At 37.5% G+C, this 10,909-nt stretch overlaps 2 protein-coding genes across 8 annotated transcripts in view; one reads left to right on the top strand and one right to left on the bottom strand.

The window, feature by feature from the left end:
• Positions 1-10,909, bottom strand: part of LOC128248358 (uncharacterized) — a 62,105-nt gene that overhangs the window by 8,282 nt on the left and 42,914 nt on the right. The window lies entirely within an intron of this gene.
• The window catches only part of LOC106883196 (uncharacterized), a 72,215-nt gene that overhangs the window by 25,578 nt on the left and 35,728 nt on the right, over positions 1-10,909 (top strand). The gene's annotated exons all lie outside the window — the stretch shown is intronic.

Raw genomic sequence — 10,909 nt, 5'->3', positions numbered from 1 at the left:
ACTACTACGACCACAACTACTACTGCTGCTGCTGCTACTGCTACTACTACCACAACTACTACTGCTGCTGCTACTGCTACTACTACTACTGCTACTACTACCACAACTACTACTACCACAACTACTGCTGCTGCTGTTGCTACTACTACTACTACCACAACTACTATTTTCAGACATTCAAGAGACGACACAGAAGCTCCCTTGTTGGCTTACATATACAATTGGTCCATAGTGTTGAAAAAGTGGTTGTGTAACATTAAAGTAAAGCCATCTGTCACTCACAGGAAAGTATGGCTTGGTAGTATGTAACATGCCTTTGCTGATTGTTTTAGATTCCTAAGAAGTCCATGTGCAGAGCAGACATAGACACACACACACTTGACCCCTTAACCCATGACTCAATTGCACAATCACAATATGACAAATGAAGGGAGAAGAATGTACCATCTCTTGGCTGGTACCTATTTCCAGCTGAGGAGAATGGAGCTGAAATGGGGTTTCTCAGAAGAGTCTTTGGGTTGATGTTACTACACAAGGTGCATAGCTCAGAGAATCTCTCTCTCTCTCTCTTCATGTTGAGCTGCTACTTCCCTGCATTGAGAGATCACAGCTCTAGTACTATGGACACGTGGTTAGATTGTTGCAGGAAAGAATCACAAGACAGATTCTTGAAGCCAAGCCACCTTGCAGGAAACCTTGGGGTAGACCATGAACAAGATGGTTGGATAATATCCATAGACTCAGTTAGTCTTGCTTGGTAATCCAACTGGAATATGTAATGATGGCTGCTTCTGATAGGATCCTATGGGGGTGGGTACCTGAAGTACTCTACTCCAATGATCCTCCCAAGAATAGTGGGTAGAGAAGATGGATGAATGGATAGAACTGCAACAATGTGAAATGAAGTACCTTGTTTAAGAATACAATGTGCTGCCAGGTCCAGGAATTGAACTCATGACCTTGTGATTATGAACTGAACACCATACTCTACTAGGCAATGTGCCTTAATGGCATGTACATATTCCTACATATGAAGGTGCATGGCTCAGTGGTTAGAGTGTAGGGCTTATAATCATTAGATAGTGAGTTCGATTCCCAGACTGGGATGTGTGTTGTGTTCTTGAGTAAGACACTTTATTTCACATTGCTCCAGTTCACTCAGCTGTAGAAATGAGTTGTGATGTCACTGGTGCCAAGCTGTATTGGCCTTTGCCTTTCCCTTGGATAACATCAGTGGCATGGAGAGGGGCAGCTGATATGCATGGGTGACTGCTGGTCTTCTATAAAACAACCTTGCCCGGACTTGTTCCTTGGAGGGGAACTTAATAGGTGCAATCCCATGGTCATTCATGACTGAAAGGGGGTCTTTAGCCTTCTTGCCCTTCTTATATTCCTACATATGTTAGGAGCTTTAGATGTAGGGATTTCTTGCATTTGATCAGTAGCCCTCATATCACTGATCTACATGCTAAGCAGAGCTTGAATGGAGTTTCCCAACAGCAGCATCAGTAACAACAACAGCAACAAGCCATTGAAGGGAGCTTTGTTTAGGTCTCAGTTAAAAACAGAAGCCAAAGATCCCATTTCACTGTTTTATAGAAAAATAAGGTAATGTAGGCCTAGACATACAATGTCTGATTAAACAATAGTTTTGAATATTGACACAAGGTTTAACATCATTACATTCTGAGTTCAAATTCTACCAAGGTTGAATTTGTCTTTTCATCATTTCAGGGTCGATTTCAAGGGAGAGGTTAAGTTGATTACATTGACCCCAATGTTCCACTGGTACTTATTTTATCAACCCTGAAGTGATGAAAAGACAAATTCGACCTTGGTAGAATTTGAACTCAGAATGTAATGATGCTAAGTTATTTTGCCCAGCATGCTAATGGTTCTGCCAACTCACCACCATAATATCTGATTAAAGGATAATAAAAAAGACAATGGGATGGTCAGAGTTGGAATGTCTTTGATCATGGTTCTGCTTTGTCAAATCTTACCTGGAGCGAAACATTGTCAACAACAACAACAACACCTGTTTTTGTTGACAACAGATATAGTTGTAATGGTTGAAGTTTAAGTAAAATAGGCAGCAGTCTCTACCTTCATTTTCCAGAAGGATGCACATGGTACTGGATTAACATAAAGATGGGATGGTCATGGCTAAACAACAGCAATAACTTTCTTCTTTTTTTATACCTCTGCTTTCTCTTTGCTCTCTCTCTCCCTCTCTCACACTCACTCACTCTCTCTCTCTCACCTTTTCATTAGCTTTCGAATAGGCACACCACATACATACAACACCTACACCTACACACACAAAGGCACATACACAAGCACATACACAAAACACACACACACACACACACAAAGGCTCACACACACACACACACACACATAAAACACATACACTCATGTACACACACACACACACACACAGATCCCACATAGTAGGGGACAGTGGAGGGTTAAATGTTCCCCCAATGATGTGTGTGTGTGTGGTTGATAGGTAATATCATAGAGTGAGTGTGGAAGGGAGATGGTTGCCAACACATGTCATTTGTGTATAATACAATATTATAAAATATAATCCACATTTTAAACAGACAGATGAAGATTGATTCTGTTCAGTCATCAATAATCAAGAATCAGGAATCAATAAAAGAAACTTTCAGTCAATCTTGGTGATGTCCTACATTTCATTGACCAAAAATGGGGGATTTTAATCAAACTCCTCCTCCTCCTCCACCACTACCACCACCTCCTCCTCCTCCTCCTTGTAAACATAAGGACACAGGAAATGTGTCAAGGCCGACAGGAAGCGGTGCTGCTTCCTAGGGCTAAATAACAGTAGTATTATTCCCTTCATGGGATAAAGAATTTAATTATCTCCCATCAAAACCCTTATCAAAATTTGCCTTACAACTGGCTCATTAACACACACACACACAGATATGTATATTTTCTTGTTTTCTCATCACATTCTCATTAGCAATAACTACGTTCTATGATTGATGCTGCCAGCTATTCTCTCTTTTAATTTATCCATGACAAATAATAAATGAGCTGTGTGTGTGTGTGTGTGTGTGTGTGTGTGCTTGCATTTGTGTATGAGTGTGTATGCATGTATGTGCATGTATGTATGTGTGAATGTATGTGGAGAAAAGTTTTAATTATATGTCTCGTGGATGGTATGCCAGGGGTAAATGAATGTTGCTAGAACTATATTATTTTACCAATCATAATAGATATTTCACGAGATTTAGCATAGAATGTCTCTGTCTCACTAACTTCCAAATGAAATACATTTCAATACTTTCCATTGTTTTATATATTTATGTTTTTGAGAATGTTTTTCTCATTTAATTTTTTCTTATTTCCTCAACTATGTTACATGAGAAGAAGCCAGAAAAATTGCCTGTAGATTATTACTCAGGATGTGGTAATTACATTGTTTTTATTATATTATATTATACTCCAGCCTTCGACTGTGGTCAAGATAGGGCAATGCTTTCAAAGTTAACATTGATTAAATTGATCTTAATACTTAACTATTGGTCACAGTAAGATGGAAGGCAAATATGATTTGGGTGTCATTTGAACGTATGATATAAAAGCACGTAACTAAACATCGCCGGGTATTTTAGCCGACCTTCAATCGATTCTGCTCATCTTCCAACAGTCGTAATTTTATGATAGTAATTGTGTTGCAATCTTAAACAAGGGACATAACTCCGCCCTCTTCAATTTAATTAAGAAACGATATTAAAGGTTTTACCTTTAATTTACGGTACAGTGATTAGTAGCGAGAAGATCAGCCAGCTATAAAAAAGAAATGTTTCGCCAGAAAAACATTTTCGGACATGAAAACCTCTGTACCACAACATTATTATTATTAACCTTTAATGAATCATCGGGGTTACAAACGAACGTTTAGTTTCCATGCAGTGCATCATGGCTAAGTTCAGACTGGTGGGGAACTCATCAAGTGTTATCACTAATTCTACATTCTCCTCTCCAAATCACAAGGCAGATTCAAACCTCTACACTCAACTATCATGCTAATAACAAACCTAATACAAAAAATATATCATGGCTTGACAAAAAACTTCCATGTTTATCATTCCAATTACCTCTGACATCAACAAATGTTGCAAAAATCACATTTAGAGTAATCACAGGAACCACAACTGGTCAACTGGCACTCCATCGGTTACAATGACAAGCATTCCACTTGATCTGGTCGATGGAACAGCCTTCTTGTGAAATTAACATGCAAATGGCTGAGTACTCCACTGACACTTGTACCTCAATGTAGTTCTCAGGTAGATTCTGCATGACACAGAATATGACAAGGCTGGCCCTTTGAAATACAGGTACAAGTCATTTTTGCCAGCTGAGTGGACTGGGGTAATGTGAAATAAAGTTTCTTACTCAAGGACACAATGCACTGCTAGGTATCAAACTCACGACTGTACAGTTGAGAGCCAAATACCTTAACCACTAAGCTATATATTTTCACCACAACTGGGACACAGAAAAATGACCATAATGGTGTGCAAACAATATATTATGTATTATGCCAGTCTTGAAACCTCAATCTCTCCAAACTGCAATGACTACAAGGAATGCAAAGCAATAAACTGTACATCATACACGCTGTACACAAACCACAGCCACATAGACAACAAAACAAAAAATATTAGACAGGCGTAGGAGTGGCTGTGTGGTGAGTAGCTTGCTTACCAACCACATGGTTGCGGGTTCATTCCCACTGCAAGGCACCTTGGGCAAGTGTCTTCTACTATAGCCTCGGGCCAACCAAAGCCTTGTGAGTGGATTTGGTAGATGGAAACTGAAAGAAGCCTGTCGTGTATATGTATATATATATGTATGTGTGTATGTGTTTGTATGTTAGTGTTTGTCCCCACCACCATCGCTTGACAACCGATGGTATGTTTACGTCCCAGTAAATTAGCAGTTCAGCAAAAGAGACTGATAGAATAAGTACTAGGCTTACAAAGAATAAGTCCTGGGGTCGATTTGCTCGACTAAAGGTGGTACTCCAGCACGGCCTCAGTCAAACGACTCAAACAAGTAAAAGAGTATGAAAGACTTCTAAAGTGTTTATATTTAAAATAAAATATTCCATCATAATTTTACGTAAGAACCTTTGGGTAAGCCTTGTTCTGAATGCCAACTTTATAACAAAAATATGGAATTTACTGAATCTCTCAAAATTCTTTATCATTTACCTTATATCTTTTATATGTTGCCGTCATTAGACTGTGACCATGCTGGGGCACTGCCTTCAAGAATTTTTAGTTGAATGAATTGGCCCCAGTACTTATTTTCTTTTTTTAAGCCTGGTACTTATTCTGTTGGTTTCTTTTGTTGAACCACTAAGTTACAGGAATGCAAACAAACCCACACTGGATGTCAAGTGGTGATAGTGGGGACAAACACAGATACAAAGACACATACTCATATGTGTGTGTGTGTGTGTGTGTGTGAGTGTGACAGGCTTTTTTAAGATTCTGTCTACCAAATCCACTCACAAGGCTTCTGTCAGTCCGAGGCTATAGTAGAAGACACTTGCTCAAAATGCTATGCAGTGGGACTGAACCCAGAGCTAGGTAGTTGGGAAGCAAGCTTTTTACCATACAACTACACCTGTGCCTTGAGGAATTTTAGTCAAATGAATTGACTTGAGTACTTATGTTTTTTACATTTATTTTTATCTAAGCCTGGTACTTCTTTCACTCTCTTTTGCCAAACTGCAAAGTTATGTGGACATAAACAAACTGATGCAAAGTAGTGGTGGGGACAAATTACACACGTACACACATACACGCGCGCGCGCGCGCGCACACACACACACAATATGATGGGCTTCTTCCAATTTTCATTTACCAAATCTGCTTACAGGGCTTTTGTTGGCCCAAGACCAGAATAGAAGACACCTACCCAAGGTGCTATGGAATTGAACCTGGAACTAAGTTGGGAAGCAAACTGCTTATCACACATCAAAGCCTGTTTTTTTTTTTTTGTGAAAATAAAGGAAAGCTTATGTGACATGAAAGGGTTGATATCTTGTTACTCTATCTGCTTTCAGAACAGGTAACCCTTCACTTTTAAATGATCACAGTTTTAGTCTCAAAAGGTTCAGAAAGGCCAAGGGTCCAGTGAATTCCTCCAAACCAAAATATTGTTAAGAAGGAAAAAAAAAATGAACTTTTTCCATTTTGAACATCTGTTGAACTTCCACATTGAGTGCTTCATGTCTTATAGATCATCCAAATTTCACCCTTTAGTATTTAACCCAGCTATATCTGGTCCAGATATTCTTCTTGTTTTATGTTCAAACCGGTTAGATCTGGCTTCTCACAACTAATCTACAATGTCTTCCTAAAAATAATCATTCACGTCATCAAAATCTCGAAGCTACAAGATTAATTTAAAGCAATGTGAATGAATAAACATTGCATTTGACAGAATAATCTGAATGCTAAAGGGTTAATGTCTCATGTTTCATTGAACTTTCACATTCAATGTTCCATGTCCTATTGAACTCAGTGCTCCATGTAACATAAAACTTCTTCCACATTCAATGACTAATATCTCATATTTGCTACTTCACATCTTAAAAAAACTTCCAAATTTAATGCATTTCATGGAACTTACATATTTAATGCTATATGTCCTATAGAATTTCCTTATTCTCTGCTCCATATCTTATAGATTTTCCTCAATTAATGCTTTATTACAATGTTTCATTACTTCATACAATGTCTAACTGCTACAAAACATTGCCACCCTTGCACATATTTCATATGGTTGACCTTTTGCACACAAACTGAAAATCTATTCAATACTAACAGAGGTAAATAAATTGGTAAACGTCATTACAGAGCTTGTTAATTTCTTCCCCTTACATTAACCTAATTAGGTCACAATGCTAACAGAAATTACCATAATTAGAGCACAATTTTCACAGAAATTATCTACTTTAAATGTATAGACTTTATTTTTTGTCTTTTATCTTTTGCTTGTATCATTCATTAGACTGCAACCATGCCAGGACATCACTCTGAAGAATTTAAGCCAAACATATTGTCCCCAATACCTATGTTGTTTTAAATGTTTGGTATTTATTCTATCAGCCTCTTTTTACCAAACCTCTGTGTTACAGGGATACAAACACACCAACACCAGTTGTCAAGTATTGATGGTAGACAAACAATGGGTGCATGAAAAATTAGGAAATTAATATTATAAGCGATAATATGTTATAATATTGTATAGGTTTATTATATGTATTTGTTTCAAATTTTGGTACAAGACCAGCAAGTTTATCCTCAGTACTCAGCTGGTACTTATTTTATCAACCTTGAGAAGGATGAATGGCAAAGTTGACTCCAACAGAGTTTGAACTCAGAGTGTAAAGACATGAAATGTTGCTAAGCATTTTGCCTGGTGTGCTAATGACTCTGCTGGCTTGCTGCCTTAAAAGGTTATTATATATATTATAATATATTATAATATATTATCACAATATATTAGGGTGTTCAGAAAGTAATTGCTTTTTGCCAGGAAGGATATAAAAATGAATGTAAACTATGTTTATCTGAACAGTTTTAATGAAAAGTAGTTTTCAATGACTGCAGTTAAATGAGAAAGTAACTTTTTATGTTAAATTCAAAGAAACCTATTTCTTTTCATGAAAAATGTCTGAAAGATTATTTTCAACTTCCACTCTGTTTCTGAATGTTTTGCCTCTTATAAAATGTTCTAGTGATCCTATGCCACCACATTTCCCTCACACTAATGCTATTTGCACCCTTATTTTATCAAATAATAACCTAACCCCAGTTGGGGGCCCATTATAGATTTTTATTGAAATCCAATTAGCCTATAATTGAACTGGATGTTAGTTTAACATGTATGCAAAGCTTTGTCAAAATTAGTCTACTGATGTAGGCAGCAAGAGGGTTACAGACAGATCGACAGACAGAAATTGTCATTTATGTATAAGATTAATAATATTGACTATGTAATACGATTTTTGTTCTTGAGTAGTGACTGTTATTTCCCATTTGCTTATCCCTAGAAAGTATGGAAAATGTTTAATATTTCCTTCAAACTTTGGTTTTGTTACATTTATTCAGACCCACCAAAATCCCTCTCAATAGATGGCTGTGATGCTCCCACACCACTCATGATCAGAGATGCACATATTGTCAGCCACTAAGGGACATGCTCAAGTGGTTAAGATCAAGCAAGTGACAAGAAAATCTGTGGTATTGAGCAGAACAATTACTATAATATTTTTGCATCAACAACTCAGCGCTGAATCTGTCTGAAATGTAATGGAAAATAGGTCAGTTATATCCAGGTCACAAAAGAAAGTTTGAAGTGAATAGTAATCGTTTCCTTTAATTTCTAGATAGAAGCAATTAGGAAATAACACTTACTGACCAAAGACAAAAAGAAATTCAAATTTTGACAGTGTATTCATGGTGTTTGCTTTTACGACTTTGTAAATATTTTGTGTCAACTATATTCATTTAAGTTTTGCAGCCATATATCTTTTACAGCACCTATACATAACTTAAATAGCTACTCCCAAAATTACCAAGATTTTTTTTTTTTTTTGAGATAATAAACAGTATGTTCAATAATATAGGATTTTCAGAACATCATATATAATCAAATATTCTGCCAGCTTATAATGTAAATTCTAATGCAGCCAAGCCTTATATTCCATAAAGCTATCCAACCGATTTGATAATATAATAAATTGATTTACACTATATACAATGTAGAAAGTATGTGCATATCAGGGTTTATAGCAATGAAAGCAAAAATAGAAGAAGTTCTATTATTTTTAGATATATTTTAGGATGAATGAACCTGACACTTCTAAGAAAGTAAGTTCCTTTAAGAATAATGCTTTGTATTCTTATAATATAAATATTAATCCAGTGGTAGTCTTGAAGTCTGTGACAATGTATGGTAATGGAATGTCCCAAAAAAGTATTGTTCTTATGTAGCTTCAGGTTCTAGTAAATATATTAAAGATCTCTCTTCATGCTCTCTCTGTGCATATATATATATATATAATATTACAAATTTGGGATTTTACCAATAGAACCACAACTTCTATTTCAGGACAACCTTATTTTCTGAAATACACATAGAAATTTATATCCAATATAATAATATAATAATATAAGCATTTTAAAGCCTACTATAAAGTACAATAAAATTAATTAAAGAAATTTTTTTTTTTAATATTTGAAAAAAATATATACCTTACCTGTTATTAGTCTGTGGGGAAAGAAGATATTTTTAATCAATGCTACACATGTTTCTGCGCTGGTGGTGTGTTTAACCAGGCTATACCCAATACATAAATATCATCATCATCATCATCGTTTAACATCCGCTTTCCATGCTAGCATGGGTTGGATGATTTGACTGAGGACTGGTGAACTGGATGGCTGCACCAGGTTCCAATCTGATCTGGCAGAGTTTCTATAGCTGGATGCCCTTCCTAACGCCAACCACTCCGAGAGTGTAGCGGGTGCTTATACGTGCCACCGGCATGAGGGCCAGTAACACGGTACTGGCAACGGCCATGCTCAAAATGGTGTTTTTTACGTGCCACCTGCACAGGGGCCAGTCCAGCGGCACTGGCAACAACCTCGCTTGAGTGATTTCCTAACGTGCCACTGACACAAGTGCCAGTAAGGCAACACTGGTAACGATCACGCTCAAATGGTGCTATTTACAGGCCACCAGCACGGAAGCCAGACAGCTGCTCTGGCAATGATCATGCTCAGACAATGCTGTTAGTGCTCCACTGGCACAGGTGCCCCAACAGGTCTTCACAAGCAGAGTTTAGTGTTCAATGAAGGAGAAGTTGGCATGGGCGCCAGTCGTCGAATTTGGTTTGATTTCGATTTCAAATTCACTTGCCTCAACAGGTCTTCTCAAGCAGAGTTTAGTGTCCAATGAAGTAAAGATATGAATAAGTAAGCTGACTACACTTCTGGCAGAGGCCACAGATTATGCTCTCACTTGGCTTGCCGGGTCTATGTATGTGTGTGTGTGTGTGTGTGTGTGTGCGCGTGCATGTGTGTGTGTGAGGGGAAGTCAAAAATTATTCGCACTTTTGCCATAACATATCTTTATTATTGTCACACTGCCTTCTGCATATGTATGCATATAGTTGGTACTATTGTGGTCACATGATCAAAGTTTGAGCCTGATTGTGCCACTTTTCTTTCTGGCTTTACAGTGTAAGCACAGCTGCTCCACTAGCAATGTGCACCAAAGAAGAACAAAGAGCAGTGATCTGAGGGGTTCACAATTACCACCTCTCGAGCTTGTTGAATCCTCTCATCAGTGATGGAGGTTGACGGGCATCCTGATCCCTCTTTGTGCATCACTCTTGTCTGGCCACTTTTAAACTTCTTGATGCACTCATACTCACTTCTACACGTTAGCGCACTGTCCCCATATTGTGCTAAAAGCCACTGATGAATTTCAGCACCTGACACACCTTTCGACTACAGAAGTCAGATCACAGCTCTTTGTTCTTCTTTGTTGCACGTTACTAGTGGAGCAGCCATACTTACACTGTGAAACCAGAAACAAAAATGGCATGATCAGGCTCAAACTTCGATCATGTGGCCACAATAGTACTAACTATAAGCACACATGAGCAGAAGGCAGTGCGACAATAATAGAGATATGTCAGTGCGAAAATGCGGATAATTTTTTGACTTCCCCTCATATATATGCATATATATATATATATATATATATATATATATATATATATATATATATACATACATACATACACAGACACACACACACACACACACACACACACACA

This window comes from Octopus bimaculoides, chromosome 7, assembly GCF_001194135.2.
Source record: "Octopus bimaculoides isolate UCB-OBI-ISO-001 chromosome 7, ASM119413v2, whole genome shotgun sequence".
NCBI classification, from domain to species: Eukaryota; Metazoa; Mollusca; class Cephalopoda; order Octopoda; family Octopodidae; genus Octopus; species Octopus bimaculoides.
This window is presented reverse-complemented; position numbering and strand designations above follow the sequence as displayed.